The sequence below is a fragment of the Poeciliopsis prolifica genome, unplaced genomic scaffold, assembly GCF_027474105.1.
Source record: "Poeciliopsis prolifica strain line A6 unplaced genomic scaffold, Auburn_PproV2 SCAFFOLD072, whole genome shotgun sequence".
Lineage (NCBI taxonomy): Eukaryota > Metazoa > Chordata > Actinopteri > Cyprinodontiformes > Poeciliidae > Poeciliopsis > Poeciliopsis prolifica.
In genome coordinates, this window is record NW_026562447.1 from 1,371,685 (window position 1) to 1,388,369 (window position 16,685).

Here is a 16,685-nt window from a genome sequence, read left to right on the forward strand (position 1 = left end):
TTCAACATTTTCACATGAGTAATGTTTATAGCACACTGGTGTAGCTGGAAAATATGAGTCATCTAAAATCAGAGGCCAATGTGGAAAAACAACAAAGAATGAGCAGAAAAAGTTGCTTACCGACTGAAATGTTTGGAGATTATTCCTGGGCCGTTTTCCAAACTGTCAATCAGCTCATTGCAGACTTACAAAGCTGTAATGAGAAACACTCTGCCCATGGCTGCCCCGTGAGTCCAGTTAGTGGTTTGATTTATTGAAATTTGCTGCTGGCCAATGCTGAGTCACCAGCTCAGTGGTGAAAGGACCACAGATACTTCACAGTTCCTGTCACCACTTTCATTCTATTTAGCATCAGTAAGACATTTTTCTTTCTCTCTGCAGAGAGTGCAATCATTTAGTCAGCAAAGCCACAACTGACAAGAGATGTTTGAGACTGGCTGGATGTATGAGAATTAGACATTATGCCCATAAATCCACTTATGTCTAACTGCATATACACACACACGAGCAAATCATTTGTTTAAGAAATCGTAACGTATTTCCATTTTTAGTTCTTCTGCAGAGTGATAGTCATATTGGTGCAGTATGCAGTAATGTGGTACTCTGGATAGTGACCAAAAAAATGAGATTGCATATACAAGCAACTGAATATGGATGAATGTTTAGGAAGTTGTTTATTTAGACTGTTTTATTTTAATTATTTACTTGTGAAGCATTAATTCACAACAAATGTCATCTCAAGGAAATTTACAAAACACACAGACCCAATTTCTAAACAAAAATACTCAATGAACTCAGTCCATTTGACAGATTTGAAAATCTTCACGCCTTTGAGGTTGGAAACCTTCTTCACCTTCACCGTTGTAGTCAGTTCTCTCCACAGAATCTATTTGTCATATTTAAATCCTTAAATCCAAATAAGCTTCTGGCCAATGCTGAAGCTTTGGCCAGACATTCCCGGTCCCCAACTCAACGTTTACATTCGCATGTAAAATTGGCTCCAAATAGATGCGCAATTACACAACTGTACATCTTTGAAAAGTAAAAGTGGAGCCTCCTGCACATTCATTGATAATGCAGCAAGTGGTTTCTGAGTGGCAAGTCAACAACAATACATGTTTCTTCTCCAGCAGCAATTTTAATCCAGCTGACCAAATGTGCTGGAGCTCAGCTTTGGTTGCTTGGTGACAGGCAACCAAAGCTGACTTTACGTTCCAGAGTTTTTTGAAATGGATCATTTTACAGACACCAAAAAACAATATATTATTACCAAAAACTGGCTGGCAACAGTGATTGGGTTGTTTTTAAGAACATTTGAGACTCAACTAGAAACATTTTTGCATGTTTGCAAAAACGTACATAATGTGAATTTTTCATCATATTTTGCTACAACCACATTTTTCTAACTTTTCATTTGGTTGTAGTGAAAGGTAACACACAAAGAGAACAACTTAAAAAAAGAGAAGTCACAGGATAACTTGTGCCTCACCCATGTAGCCCATGTGTTAGCAAACTTGCTAACATTGTGTTAGCAATGTTTTAGCAATGTTTGCTAACACACTTCTAATTCTCAAATGTAAGCAGGGGTTTCCTACTCAACACCAAGGGGTGCCAACAGGACGGGAATGAAAGAAATAAAATGTACTTGAGGTTCTGAACACCACTTTTAGCAATTGCCCCAATGAGCATATCTGATATATATTTGTATACACTTTAAGTGTTGAAATCATTTTACAAAAGTTCTCATTCAGATCCTTTAATCCATTTTACAGTGTGGCTACTAAAAGAACATGAGCTCTAGGTGTAATTTTATGTACTTTTCCAAGTTTTAATAGCTGCACTGGTGAAACTGATGTCCTGTCATGCTGCTGCACAGAGCATAAAAGCATGATTATTTTCTTCCCTTATCTCTTCTTGTCTGTTATGATTCAATTTTCGCTGCGGCACAAGTCCTGGCAAAGACTTAGATGCGCGCAGGCCTTATCAGAGCTTTCCTTCAGTCCTTCCATGGCTTTGTAGAAAAATCTCTCCTGCCTTTCCCGCTCTGTCCGTCTTCCTTTAGCTTACAACCCTGAAACTGATGATAATCACTGGAATTTTAACATGCGTCGCCTCCACCCAGACAAACACAAACAGTTCACCGTTGCACTCCAACACACTTGTCTTCCTCTTAATCGCATTTAGACGTGATACTCCATCTGTGAGCCTCCATTTGTCACAAACTCCCAGAGCTGATCCCTCGCAATTAGTCCTTGTTCCAGATAGAAAGATGAGCAGCCCATAATCAAGGAACTCAGAAACTAGAAACTCTTTGTGACTGATCACAACTTGTCAATAATGGAGATATAATATAACTTCCTAGAGCCAAAGAAAGACTGTTGGGCAACAGAGATTAGAAAAGATGAATCATCTACACTTTTTCTTAGTGAAACTGACTGAAGAACATGGTGCCACTGTTCTTTCATGTGAAGTGTTTCCATTTTGTCCTTGAGAAAAGTTTCTCCACTTTCAAGTTTTAACACCTCCAATAAATAAGATCTACAGAAAAACTGTTGGCAGGCCTTATAAAAATGTGAATCATTAGGTTTGAACATCACTAAACGTGTGACTTAACTTTTTCGTCTTTCTCATGTCTTTTTCTATCTGTAGAGTTCTTCACAAAATCATTTCTATCCTTTGAGGTATTTTATGTGACACACCAACACAGAGTTGCACATCATATCACATTGTCTTTGTGAAACTAGTCAAACCCAGCTGTATTGGATGGAGAACATATTTTCAAGTCTTTCCACATTGATAAACACCCCAGTTTCAAGTTTTCTGCAACTTCTAATGCAAGGGTTTTAAAATCTACACCTCAAAGTCAAAGTAATTGACAATGGTTGCCTTTGTCTGTTTCCTATCTGCTCTGATTGCATTTCTGCCTCTGACCTTTCCTTCATGTTGCTGAAATTTTGACCCCTGCCTCACAAATTTTGGTTTTGTTTTGTCTCATTATTCTTCTTCATTGTCAACATTTCTAGTGTAAATAGTTCCCTTCTCTTTATGGTCCCATGGGTGAAACAATCCCCAGGAAATGGAAATGTCTGTATATTTTGTGTCCAGAATGTACTGAAACAATTAGTTACTGCTGGCAGAAAGAAAGTGAATGAGCTCCATGTATTATTTCATAGAAATAAGAAATGTGAAATTGTTCTTATTTTTTCTTTTTTACATGAGTTGAATATAATTTTCAAAAAGTATTGTAATTTATTGAACATGACTGTAAATATAAATACCAGAGCAACACTCAGTTTATAAACACGGAGGAACAAATCTTCTCTGCATTTCTGTGTGGGTGAATGTGAAACAGATTGTAACGCATTTTGTGGAGACTGCATATGTTTATAAAGGTGTTGTAGAATATTTAACATGTACCTTTCCAGAGCTACGCAGCAATCTGTGCAATTACTGACACATCTAGTAAGAGTGTGTAAAGAGGCTTAAATTAATGCTTGTACATACCTTTTCTTTGACTGCATCAGTCAGATATGGCACTGCTAATTTTAGATAAAACCAATCTTTGATCTGATTAGACTCATTTATAAATACGTTCCTCATAACATCACACCTCCTCCACCATGCTTAACAGTGAATTTTACGAGTTCTTCCATTTTTGTCATCCTTTCTATCTACATTTGGATGTAGAGTGGAGTTTATCAAACACCAAACTCTTGGAATTGAAACCAGTTTCTGTCAAGCATCAACTTAGTCTAAAAATTTACAGTTTTACTTACCAAATGGATTTGATGCCCTAAATACTGAAACTTTTTTTATAGCAATAAAAAAGTCCACACAGCTTCCATAACATATTTTTTATTTTGCTCCGTTAATCTCAATCTTTCTGTGATAATTTTTATTAAATGTGGTGACCCACAAAAGTAAGCGAGAGATATATCTGTGCTTGTTTGAATATTATCTCTCTTGCATGGCTCAACAAACAGCTGAGGCTCAGCGGGTGGTAAAGCAAACTACTGCAATATGTAGGCTGGAAGGAAGCACTGCATGGAATACAAACTAGGGCAGGACCAGAGACTTCTGAGAGGAAACTGGGAAAAGATTTGCTTCAATTAGACTGAGAAAGGTCAGCTGTTTGGATGACAGATTGTTAAACAGGCAATGAGAGAGTATGTTAGCGAAAATCCATACGGTGATAGACTCGGCAGTCATGAATGTTATTTATTGAAATAAAGCTCTTGGGGCTCCGTCATCTCTTCACCTTTATTGGTTTTTATATATTTTCTGGGCATTTTCCAGTGATTCTTTTCCCCTTGTGATTCCAATACTGAAGAGCATTTTCTCTCTATCAAAACCATCCGTCTAATACTTGCTGTGTTAAAGCAGCTGTGATCCTTCTTACTGTCCTGGCGCAGCAGATTTTGCTTTTGATTCAGTGTATCCTGTCGATGAATGATCAGATTTGCAGCTGGTTTCCTCAGGTTGGTGGTGAACATGCAGGGAGCGTTCACTGCAGTAGTTGGAGGAAGGAGAAGGAAACACACAACCAAGAAACGTTTTGCAAACACACTGTCAGCAGACTCCCTTAAAATCTTCAGTTACTCTATATGAATGTTTTTTTTTTTATTGTGGGTGGACGCTAGAGTACCAGAAGAGAACCAAAGTGAGCCTCAGGAGACAATGCAGACTCCTTGCAGAACACAAACTTGGCAGGGATTTTAATCAAGAATCCTTCTTGCTGTGACTCATCTGAGGTCTCTTTCTTTTAAATGTTGGCACTACTGCAAAAGCTAATATCTACAGTTTTCATCATTTTTGCTTTTGGAGGTGCATAAAATGAGAACCAAAGAAAATAAACGGTACTATCGGATTGGCTGTGTTGAAATTTGAATGTAGAGTGGAGTTTATCAAACATCAAACTTTTGGAGTTGAAACCAGTTTCAGCATTTACTTAGTCTAACTTAGTCTAAAAAACAGCCAATAGTGTTGTGCTCAAGTATTTCAGGTTCCCAAGCAAAATGCACAAATCGGCACATTTTCCTAGAATAGTATGGAGTCCTGTTCCACAGGATGCTATATAAAAAGGCTATTTTTTTATGTCAAATGTAAATAGAAACGTACATTTTTCCAAAACCAAAACTCCTTTTTTTATTGTTTTATAATCTTTTGATAGACCTGAGTCATTCCTCAAACACACATTTTTATTATGAAAATGATTTTTGATCTTGTTGAAAACTAGTCTAAGCCACATTTCTAACAGGTAGAATGGAAAAAGATTTCTGGATAAAAGCTGAAAGCTCTTCAAGAACCTAAAGAAGATGGGTTCAGTGGTTCTCTTTTTAAATATTCATTATGTTTCCTTTCCAACTGCATCTGGTTTAAAATTGCATCACATTTTAAAATGCAGAGCAGCTGACATGAAGTTGCAAAAATATTTACTGGTATTGCTACATACCAGTTGTAGAAAACTCTCCAGGCTCTGGGTTATGGCAAAGACAATCTAGAAAGAGCACAAGCAATTAAATTATTTTTTATTCATATGTATTTACACAAAATGCCCCAAAAGAAAACTAATTAGCAAATAGAGAAATGTTTGGGTCCCTCTGCACAGCACGCATGTGACATGCAGGACTAATTAATTAGCATCTTAGTGTGATTATATCTCATCTGTTGCCTCCATCCTGTTTTTTTTTTTTTTTTTTTTTGTTTTTGGAAACCTAATTTTTCTTCTGTCTCACAGCAATGTTGGTGATGCAAGTTTTCTGTAATATTTTTATAAGTACATCAACTTTGCCTGAGGGTTGTTGTATGTCGTGTTTGTATGACTACATGGGATGATGATGAAAAAATATAATTATGTATTATATATATTATAATTATAAGGGCATTAGTAGCAGGGTTTTTTTACATTCTGTGTGAGTTGCTTTGGCAAAATAGTAGGAGATCTTTTACTGGAACTCATTTTGTTAAAGGGGAAGTATTATGTCTTTTTCAGGCACATAGTGCCATTTTGTAGCATAGAGAAATAACTGTTAAGATCATTTATTTAAAAAATGGCTACATATATCAGATATGACTTAAAATTATTTTTACTTTGTAATTTCACACCTTGACATTGGGCCTCTGTCTCTTTAAAAAACTGCTGACACTCCATCTTCAGGAAGTCAAAACAACATGGCTTCTTTAACAATGAAGAAACGATTTTATCAGCGTTGCAATGAGAAGTAGTTTTCTTACTGAGCTCAGCAGATGTCCAGTTCCACCAGATGTTTGCTAATTGCGACTAGCTAGTCTGGAGGAGCAGAGTGGGAGAGTGGCTCTGTGAGACATAAACTTTGAAACTGCAGCTCGGAGGAGGAGCCGCATCTCAAAGGTTTTACACCTCAACTGACAGTAGAGAAGCAGCATAGAGAGGTCTGTGGTGACTTTGGAGGAATCACAGAGATCTCCAGCTCAGGTGGAAGAATCTGTCTGGACCACTCCGTGTCATTATCGTTATTTAATACTGCTGTCAAAGAAATCATTATTTGAAAAATACACATTCTGTTTGCAACTGTAAAAAAATCTTTCTGAAAAATATCTCAAATAATTGAGTAAAATCCTTAAAATAATGACACTCCTTCCCAAACTGAATGTAAGTAGACATCAGTCTGAAACTGCACATAAAATATCAACAGATTGTTGAGATATTTTTCTGCCTCCCTCCGACACAAAGCAGCAAGCTTCTGTGTCGCCTCCTCTGATACATTTTCGTTTGACGTGCTCACTTATTTATATCCAGCTGTCATTAAACAAATTTCGTCGTTGTTTTTCATGTTCAGGAAACTGTTCCAGACTCAGAATTGCATTTTGTGCAGATTTTAAATTGCTTCAACCAGGTTTTTGTCAACAATGAGCCAACATCAAGAAATCTGGGTTATTATGTACATAATTACAGCATGATGAAAAGCTCTGGAACAATAACAAGGAGTTTGTCGTTCGTCTATTTGTTTTTCTTGTGCTCTGGTGATTCATGTATCGCCTAAAGAAAAGTCTCTAGCTGTTCATCTTCCATGGATGTGGCTGTTAAAAGAAACGCTTTAAAACACAAATGGTCGGAAGATGTGAACAGAGTGCAAAAACAAATTGTTTTAATTTTAATATTTGTTTTCATGCATATCTGACATATTCTTAGTGGTGTTAGGCTTACAGAGAAAAGGAGATACAGACACGGTTAATATTCATGTGCAAATCCCAGCTGACTTAACGCTTCGTTCTTGTTAGAAGTGTTTGTTTTTGTGGAGGAACAGAAAGAAAAAGAATTGCTGTTCGCATTTCCCACTTCATTCTGCATTTTTTGGAAAAAAAAAGATAATCTGCAATTATGTCAAATTACACAAATGTAGAATTTTTTTTGAAAACAATGTAAGAAAATGTCTTAGAGAGGACAATTTCGGATGATTGTTGATGATTGCCGTCAAAGTCGAACAAACAAGACAGAGAAAAACTCTGCCTTCCTCTTAGAAACACTAAAGACAAATCCTGCTTCTCTTATTTTTATTCTGATGAAAATATTGAAACACAGTAACAGCAGAGAAGCACTGAAATCATGTTTCTCACATTGCCAGTTCATTTAAGTTCAGAAAAATGTACATTCTTGGTGTGCTTTCTGAGTGGGAACCAATCAGTTTTTACAGCATGAACTCACGCCTGAATAAACCCGAGACTTGTTTTATATATTTTTTTGTACTTTAATTTTTATTGTTGCTGTTTGATGCCATTGGTTGTGGTCTAAATGATGGTGATTTTTTTCCTTAGAGGTTACGTCCACAAATTAACGATTAGAATATTGTATCAGACCGTTGAAAGCAAATCTGGGTTTAATGAAGTTCATGCTTAAAGGTTATTTTCAAAAGAAACCTAATCTGACAAGGATTCACACGAATGCATTCAAATTTATTGAATGTGACTTTATAAAAATTTAGCTGTAAAAACAGTGAAAAATGTGATGGCGGTTGAAACAGAAGAGGACAGGACAACGAGAGCTACAATAAAACTACAGTCTCAACTTCATCGCTTTATTCCCCCTGCAGAGACAGTAGCTTTGTAGCAAAATGAACCAATAAAATCATTAAAAAATAATTGTAAATTACAATAAAACACAACAATAACACAAAGTGTCATCATTGTAAATTTTAAACATCAACACAGCTTCAATCTGCACCTCCATGAGGTCCTGCAACAGTCTCTGCCCTACAGACTCTCTACATCTTGCAGCCAAGAGGTTTGAGGTAGCAGACAGCTCAGGTTGGACGTTTCCCAACTAGCTGAGCATCACAAGCCAAATGCACCAGGAAGGCATTCACTACCAATACGGGGCCTCACTGCAAGGGACAATTGTGGGCAAACAACCTCAGACACTGTTGCCCCCGTCTTTCTGCAAACTGGCTGCCAAACTACTGTTGGCCTCTTTCATGTGTGTTTCTTCCTTTCTTTCTTTTTTGTTTTTATCGTCTCTCTCCACTATCAGCTTCTGCAGAATCTGATTAAGAAGGATTTTCGTGGCTCCCGCCACGGCCGCTGGGAGCTCTTCTTCCAATCGCACCTGAACTGGCGAGCCAAAGACATTTTGGTTTGGCTGAAGCAGCAGAGCAAACAGCCTGGAAACCAGAGCACAGATGCATAAAGAAACACTTAATTTCTTGTATTACTTCACTTTTTAACTCTGAATCATTCTCATAGTTTATTTTTTTGCTGAATGAATGCTCTGTGTATTTTTAAACTTTAATGCAGCAGAGACAACTGCTTGCTTTCTTTTCAGATTCTGCTTAGTAGCACTTTGATGTTTTGCAGAGAAAACAGTCTGTCTTCTTGTCAGCAAAGAGTGAAGTGAGTGAGCAAAGTTTTGGCACTTCCTCAGCTAGAAACTTCATTCTAACACAAAGGAAAACCCAGTTTGAGCCAAAACTGACCTGCTTTATTCCAGACAGTTGTGAAAAACAAAAACATCTACACAACTTCTGCTTCTTTCAACTCAACCACATTAAATATTCTTTTCATTTTTCACTTCAGTGCCGGACATAATCAGTTAGGTTCATGTCGTGGCCAGGATTGCTTTGATTACTGTTTGAGTGAAACTTTTTATCTTGGAAAAACAAGCAGAGATACCAGGATCAAAATGTGCCACAATAAAAGAGAAACAGAATGACACTTTGAAATGTAGCTAATCAATTACAGTTACTGTCTTTAGAACAAGACAATTAGTTTGCACTTGCATAGATTTATCATGTTTATTCTTTTTTTTTTGTTGTTGCACAAAAATGTTTAAGGGCAAATAAATGTCATGTAAACCTCTCCATATCCATAGTTGAACAAATAAACTGTAATTAACCCAATTTTAATTGCATTTCACTACCAGCACCCAGATCTGTTTACTGCCACACTTACAGAATCAAGAAGTCACCTAAGTAGAAATTGTATGACAATTTGACAAAGGCTGAAAGTTCTGGAAAAACAACACATCATACTCCAGTTTTATAAAGTTAATAATATAAAAGAAACAAAGTCAATGCCAACATCATTTCTAAGGCTTTAGAACTTAAGCAAACCATATTCAGTCATTCTCCACAAAGGGAGAAAATACAAAACAGTAGTGAACCTCCCTGGGGTTGGCAGGTGCAGAAACTGATCAACTTATTCCAGAGATCACAAAACATCCCAGAATCTAAATAACATCTTCTTTTAATCAGCTGTGCTCATTATGAAAGTGAAAACTGCTCTAAAACATTTGAAGGTGGTTCAAATTGACAATGAAGCTTCACAGGCAACCTTGAAAATACAAGTCAACTAGAAAACTGATTTTGTTTTAACTCAAATTAAAGTCCACTAAGTTGATTTAACAGGAAACAAGTTGAGTATTGTTTTCCAAACCCTGATATCTGAAGTGAGTTATTACATAAACTGCAGTTTAAACCAAATAATTAGTTCACATTGTGCAGGAAAACAGCCCTCAAGTTAAAATATCTACTTGTTTTAAGTTCATTTTAATTTTTCAATCAGCTTGTATCAACAAAATATTATTTCAAACTGATCGTATCAATAAAATAGACATTTGCCTTGGTAACGCACAGGAGGTTCTCATGCTGCAACACACTGAAGTTCAAAATATAAAACTTGCTAAATTTATTTTGATGTAATGAGTAGAACTTGGTGGAAACAACTAAATGTGGCAAAAATATTTTACAGTGCACAGCTGGCAAAAAATAAAAAATTAAAAAATAAATTAAAAAATTCCCCATGAAGTTGTGATTCAAGTTTTTGTTTGTTTTCTTGACATTGCTCAGATTAGCATGTGCAGCAGGTAAAAACTTTTCAAAACACATTAAAACCCAGTTATCACATTTCATTTCTACACAATTTATTCCCAGATGTCACAGCTGGACCAATTTCATGGTCCTGTGAACAGACCAGTAAAATGTTATCCTGCTATCATCTTCCAAAATAAAAAAATCTTTCATAAAAAAATAAACAAAAAACAAAAGAGCCCTCTTTAAAACATTGCATCTCGCCATATGTTCCAAACATGAGCACACGAGGACAGCAGCACTGAGTGAAAATAAATTAGCGGTCATATTCTTCTATAAATGAATCATCATGCTGGTCCGAGCAGCACAAAGCACAATCAACCTGTGTCAGTCATACGCCGCTGGTTGCTGTGGTGAATTCAGGAGAGTCCTGTTACTTTGTGCTGAAAAGGTCAGCCTGCCTCGGTCTCTGTTGGTTCCTGCCACGGCCACGCAGAAATAGAAACGTCCCTGTGCGATGTGACAATTAAGCCGACAGCTGTTAACAAGCTAAGTACATAATGTGAACATTCTTTCAGCGTGACCTCTCCACTTCGGATTCACCCTCTGCTCCATTATCAGGTTTGTTTGTTTGTTTGTTTGTTTGTTTAAGATGTGAAGAAGTTCTGACGCTGTTTACCTTCCTTATGTTGTTCATCTGAACAGCAGTTGTTTTCTACTTTCTTCACAGTTTATTTAAACTGCTGTTAGACAAATTGATAAAAACAAAGAAGCAACTTTTAGATTAATAGAACTTTCACACTTTCCAAAAACCCTGTTTTTGGAAAGTGTGAATTCTTTCCTGATTTATTTTGGGTGTTTATATCTTATCGATTATGTTTAATTTTATGAACTTGTACAGCACTTCAGTCACCTTGGACATGTAATAAACTCTATAAACATATGCTAATTGATTGATTGATTGATTGATTGATGGATGTGTTGTCTAAAATCTTTTCTCTATCGATAATGTTTTGCAAAACAGTTTTAGTGTATTTGGTATTCATCAGTATTCAGATTCAGAATAACTTGTGTTAACTTGTCATTTGTCAAGTTAACACAAAGTCAACAATGCATTGAATGTTTGGTTATAATGTTAAGATGTAATAATAGCATCCAATAGGACTAAAACAAATATAGTAAACAACATAGTAAAATATAACAGTGTGATTATGAAGTATTTCACAGGTGGAAATATTATTTAAATGATTATTATTATTATTGTGTTGCAGGTTATTGTGAGTAATAAGTGACACTGAGACGAGTTTTAACAGTGAGTGGTGATGAAGTCATCATTGAGCATTGATTCAATATTATTTTGACACAACTGAGATCAAACTAAATATAATTAAATCATTTAACAGTGGATTGCATGTGAGCATTGTTGTCTTTCCATGGACTTAGTTTGCGGATTTAAATCCTTTGCTGCAAGAGCAGAAACAATACAAACCAAAATAGAGAGGAAATTACTCAACGTGACAATCCGAACGGCTTTTGTGTTGAAGAAAAGCAAAAGAAAAGAAGATTTGAGCGGAAGGAAGAAACTTGTAGATAATCTCTTAATGGAAAATTAAAACCATCTGTTTCTTAATTGAATAACCTTCTAAATCAGTCTATAGTAAGTCATAAAACCTTAATGGTTGGTGTAAGGCTGCACCAGAGGCAGATGTTAGAAACTCAGACACTGACTATTATTCATCCATCAGTAAACATGCCTTTGGTCTCGGCAGACTGAGAGGGGTCAGTCAGCTCCCTCAGATTTGAGGCATTGACAAGGATGAAAGAAAATGAGGCTGCTACATAAACACTTTGGAGAAGCATCCTGCCGAGTCTGATGGATGTAATGCACAGGCTGACATTATACCCACTGACCTAGCCTACACAAGCACATTCCAACCTTTTAAAATATGCATCATGGTGACAAAAAATCTTTTCCTGTAACGATTTCTTTACCGAGCCCATGCACCACTGCTCGTATTTGCAAACACAAACAATGAGAAACGGTTTCAGAATCTATTTATATTTTGTGTTTGTTTTTCTTTTTTCATAATCCTTCCATGTCAAGCTCCGGATTTGTAAAAGCAACCTATTTATTATAATGAGCGTTAAATCCACTTACAGTTGTGTCTGTACACTCATTTCACTTTTAATTAAAACATCTTGCAGAATCTATGCAGACTTCTTGACAATTGCTAATCAAAGAATAGAAAATACTTCCGTGGCTTTATAAAGACATTAATTCCTTCCTTTTTTTGTGCATAACAGGGTCGCGATGAAGTGGTTCTCCATGTAGCATGGGTGATAGTAATGTCATGTCTCTTTCTAAAGAATAATTAATCTCATTCTACATTAAAAGGTTAGCCTGGAAGTGAATATTGTGCTATTATATGTTCATCTTGAGCTTTGAGGATCTTTTTTTCCTTTACTACTATCTTATAACAGATCAGAGTACAACTTGACTGAAATTAAATCTCAACTTTCTCTTTTTTTCACTACACGGTGCACACTATTTCTATAAATAATGCAATATTATGTATCGATTCAGGAACCTCAAGAGGAACAAGAAAGCTCAAAAGCCCCAATGTTTTTGAGCTTTGCCTCAAATTGAAATTTTTTTTTATGGCCAGAGGCAATGCATGGTCTTTGCACTGTATTTCTGCTTATCACAATTTCATTTCAGGTAATGAATTATTATTATTTATTTAATTTTTTTGGCTTCATTTCTTATTTAGCTCAAGAAACATCCAGCAGTATATACACAAGGATTGCAAGTGGTTTTGGCGAGGCAGAGGTTCAGCAAAACTGAGCGCGTCACTGGCCTCGCTGAGCCTGCCGATCGGGCCGACTCCGTGTCAAAAGGTTGATATGATTGATACGTCTTATTTGAGAGATTCACGAAGGTCGTTAACCTTGTGAGTCTCTTTCTGGCGTGCAAGCAGGACCCTGATAACAGGAGCGAACCAGAAACCCGGAGCGAGCTTCACCGTAAAAGTGACAGCGTTCTCCAGCGTTTTACAGCCTGATGTGTAAATCATGTCGAGCGAAGGGTTCAGTCCTCACTCCTCTGCATATTTCACACAGTGTGAAAGTTATGCAGATTTAGAATGGAAGAAAAGATGATTTCAAGCCAAATGACTGTTAATAACATTGAGTCAATAAAGATGTCAAGTATTAGTCATAGTTTATTATAGAGTGCAGAACAGGATTAGATGGAATTATTTTGGCTGTGCTTTAATTGCTTAATTTTCTTCATTACCTCTCTGCCTACATCTTGGCAGCTGCATCTGTCTATGCTCCATCCAATACCTGAATGAGACCTATGTGTCTTTTTATCACAAGCAGCACGGCTACAGGACATTAGTAAAGCGACACATTCAAGTTCCACTGATCTATTGAGTTAATATGCAAAGTTATACCAGATTAACAGCAATAAAAAAAATGTATGGGTTTTTATTCCAGTGCCAGCAGTAAAAATGCACTACTGTCATATTTTATTCAAACGCAGAATTGCTGGCAATTAAAAATTTAAACCTTAGTCAAAACAAGATATATTTATAGTTCATTTAGTGAAATAAACACCCAAACTAAACAATCTAAAGGGCATAAATCCTAAATCCAGGCTACAGGCAAAGAGGTTACAGGCCATAAAGTTTAAAGAAATCTGAGATTCGTTAACCGCGTAGATGTCTCTCAAGAATCTTAAGAAAGAGCTTTTATAAACAAAGTTTTAGACTTTGAATGTTAGAAAATAATAATAATAGTAATATTTTGCAGCCAGTGCAAAATATTATTATGAAGAAGAATTAAACCAGAAAGAGACCGAAACAAACAATTAAAGTAGTCACAATGATTGTAAAGACTGCAGGTGTTTTCCCATTCGAAGTTTCAAACACAAAATCAAATCTATCTGGATATAAGATGTCCAGTACAGACTATTGCATTATGGGTAATGGAGGAATCAGACCCAGAATGGCCCAGAAAAGGTCAAACAAGTTTTATTGACAAGAAACAGACTGTGCAAAATGGACAGAAACTTTTTTTTAGTTTTTTCCTATGAAAAACATAGATAGTTGAGCGATTGATAAAATAAATGATTCATTATTCATCTTTATGCTCAAGCTAGCAATGGAGTTGCACTGCTGGCTGTTGCAAAAAGAACAAACAAACAAACACTGCTTGAAAAGTAAGCCAAAGGCTCATTAGGTTGTTGAGCTTTTGTTTTTTCAAGGAACATAAAATATTACAACAGATATTGAATCTTCATTTCTTATTCAAGGTCACTTAGAAGTTCTCGTTAATACAGCAGCAAAGCCAGATGCTAGCAGTGAATTAGGAAGTAGATGCTCAGAATAATACCAATTATTATTAGCTATTCTGTTATTCTGACGTATTATTTCTGCGTCAGAAAAAAAACCTCAGTTGCATCAACTGACCCTCTGGTTGGTATATTTCGTAGAAAAGCAAAAGAGAGAAAACACAGGTTGCTTCTCTCTGTAGAGGCTAGCGCCAAAACAGCATCACTATCTGTTAGCAGAAGCCAGAGTTTGAAAACTTTATAAACTCCAGATAACTATTTATAACAGTGAGTCATCAAAAACATCAGGCATTTTTTATAGTGTGTCATATTTGGTTGGAGGGAATTATTGTAGCTGTGCTTTAATTCCTTAATTTTCTTCATTACCTCCCTGCCTACATGTTGGCACAATAAACCATGAACAGTCCAGTTCCTGAATCAGACCATGTGCACCCTCAGGCATCAACAATTAAAGTGATGTCCTGCACAATGACTCACAGACCACTATCTTTAGTTTTCAAGCCCTGGACTGCCATGCCGTAGACAAACAGGGGCTGAGCATTACTAAATGCTGCAAAAGAGACCTCGAAGCAGCTTCAAGGGCTAAATGAAGAGAGGAAGCAAATGTGTGCGGCGGTAATATTGCCAGAGTTTGATCACAGTTCTTGAATGTATTCTTTGGGGATGGCAGAGCATGTTTTTTTTTTTTTACTCGGTGCCTCCCACAGGCATGGATGTGTTTTGAAACGTGAATTAAATTAGACAGTGCTTAAGGTGGGAGCACTGCACCGACCTCTGCTCTGATTTATGAATGATGACAGTTGTCTCCAACGCTGTGTGTTGCATAAACTTGTTCTGAATTCTGTCTGACAACCGCAGTCAGACTCTAATGCATCAATAGCACATTATTACTTTTCTGTCTGTTGCCATCAGCGATAACCTACATTTCTCAGGTGTATTTACTTAACGGATAAGAGCGGGAGAGCTGTGTGTGTGTGTGTGTGTGTGTGTGTGTGTGTGCGTGTGTGTGGTGTGTGTGTGTGTGTGTGTGCGTGTGTGTGTGTGTGTGTGTGTGTGTGTGGTGTGTGTGGGTGTGTGTGTGTGTGTGTGTGTGTGTGTGGAGTGGGGTCTATAAAAAAGTTGGGATGATGCTTGAAACTTTAAATGGCATGATACAACTTAATATTAGGTATTGTTTGGCCCTTTTCATGTAAAAAAAAAATACAAACAAATACATAATTAGGCAAAATCACAGTGTGTCTAAACATAGCAATTTTAACAACCTTCCAGCAAAACAATCATGTCGAGCTGTGCAGCAATTACTCAGTTTAGCTCCACAGACAGGCTTCTAATGCACGGCTCATACATGGGTTCAGAATTACAGCCAGCACAACCTTTAGGCCTAAATTGTATTACACCAGGTTTATTTCAGAACCAGGGACAGAGCCTCAACCACACACTGCTTGGTCTAATTGTTCTGGTTCTGTTCAGCTTCATCCAGGAGACGACGACCCAGAGCTCTCTGGGTTTCAGCACCATGGACAGCAGACTAACTGTTTCTGTGCTGGACAATTTCAGCACCACTGAAGAGACTATTAAACGTTTTCTCTCTTTTAAATTTACCACTTTGGTGAAATTTGTGTGCTTTACTCTCACTTGTTAAGGGCAAAGGTATCTTACGGGAAATTTGTTTTGTTGTATAATCCATCCTACTTTCAGATTCTTAGAAAGCACACAACGTTTTTTATTATTATTATTATTCAAATGTCATAGACAAGGTAAGCTGTGCTCTAATGTGTTATGCTTAAAAATTTTATTTCTCATTAGGAATAGAAAGCCAAGGATTGTGTGGCATAAAAATTCCTGTTTAATATTCAATTTGGGAGATTGAAATTGTACTTGTGTTGCTTTTAGGAAGCAGAAACAAACTACCTGCTGCAGGAAGGTGGAAAACCAGAGTAAAGTAAGCCAAAGACTTAAATTAAATTAAATTCTGTTTACATATCCAGCACTAATTCACAATAAATGTCATCTTAAGATACTTCACAAAAAAGGAGATCTAATTTATCTAA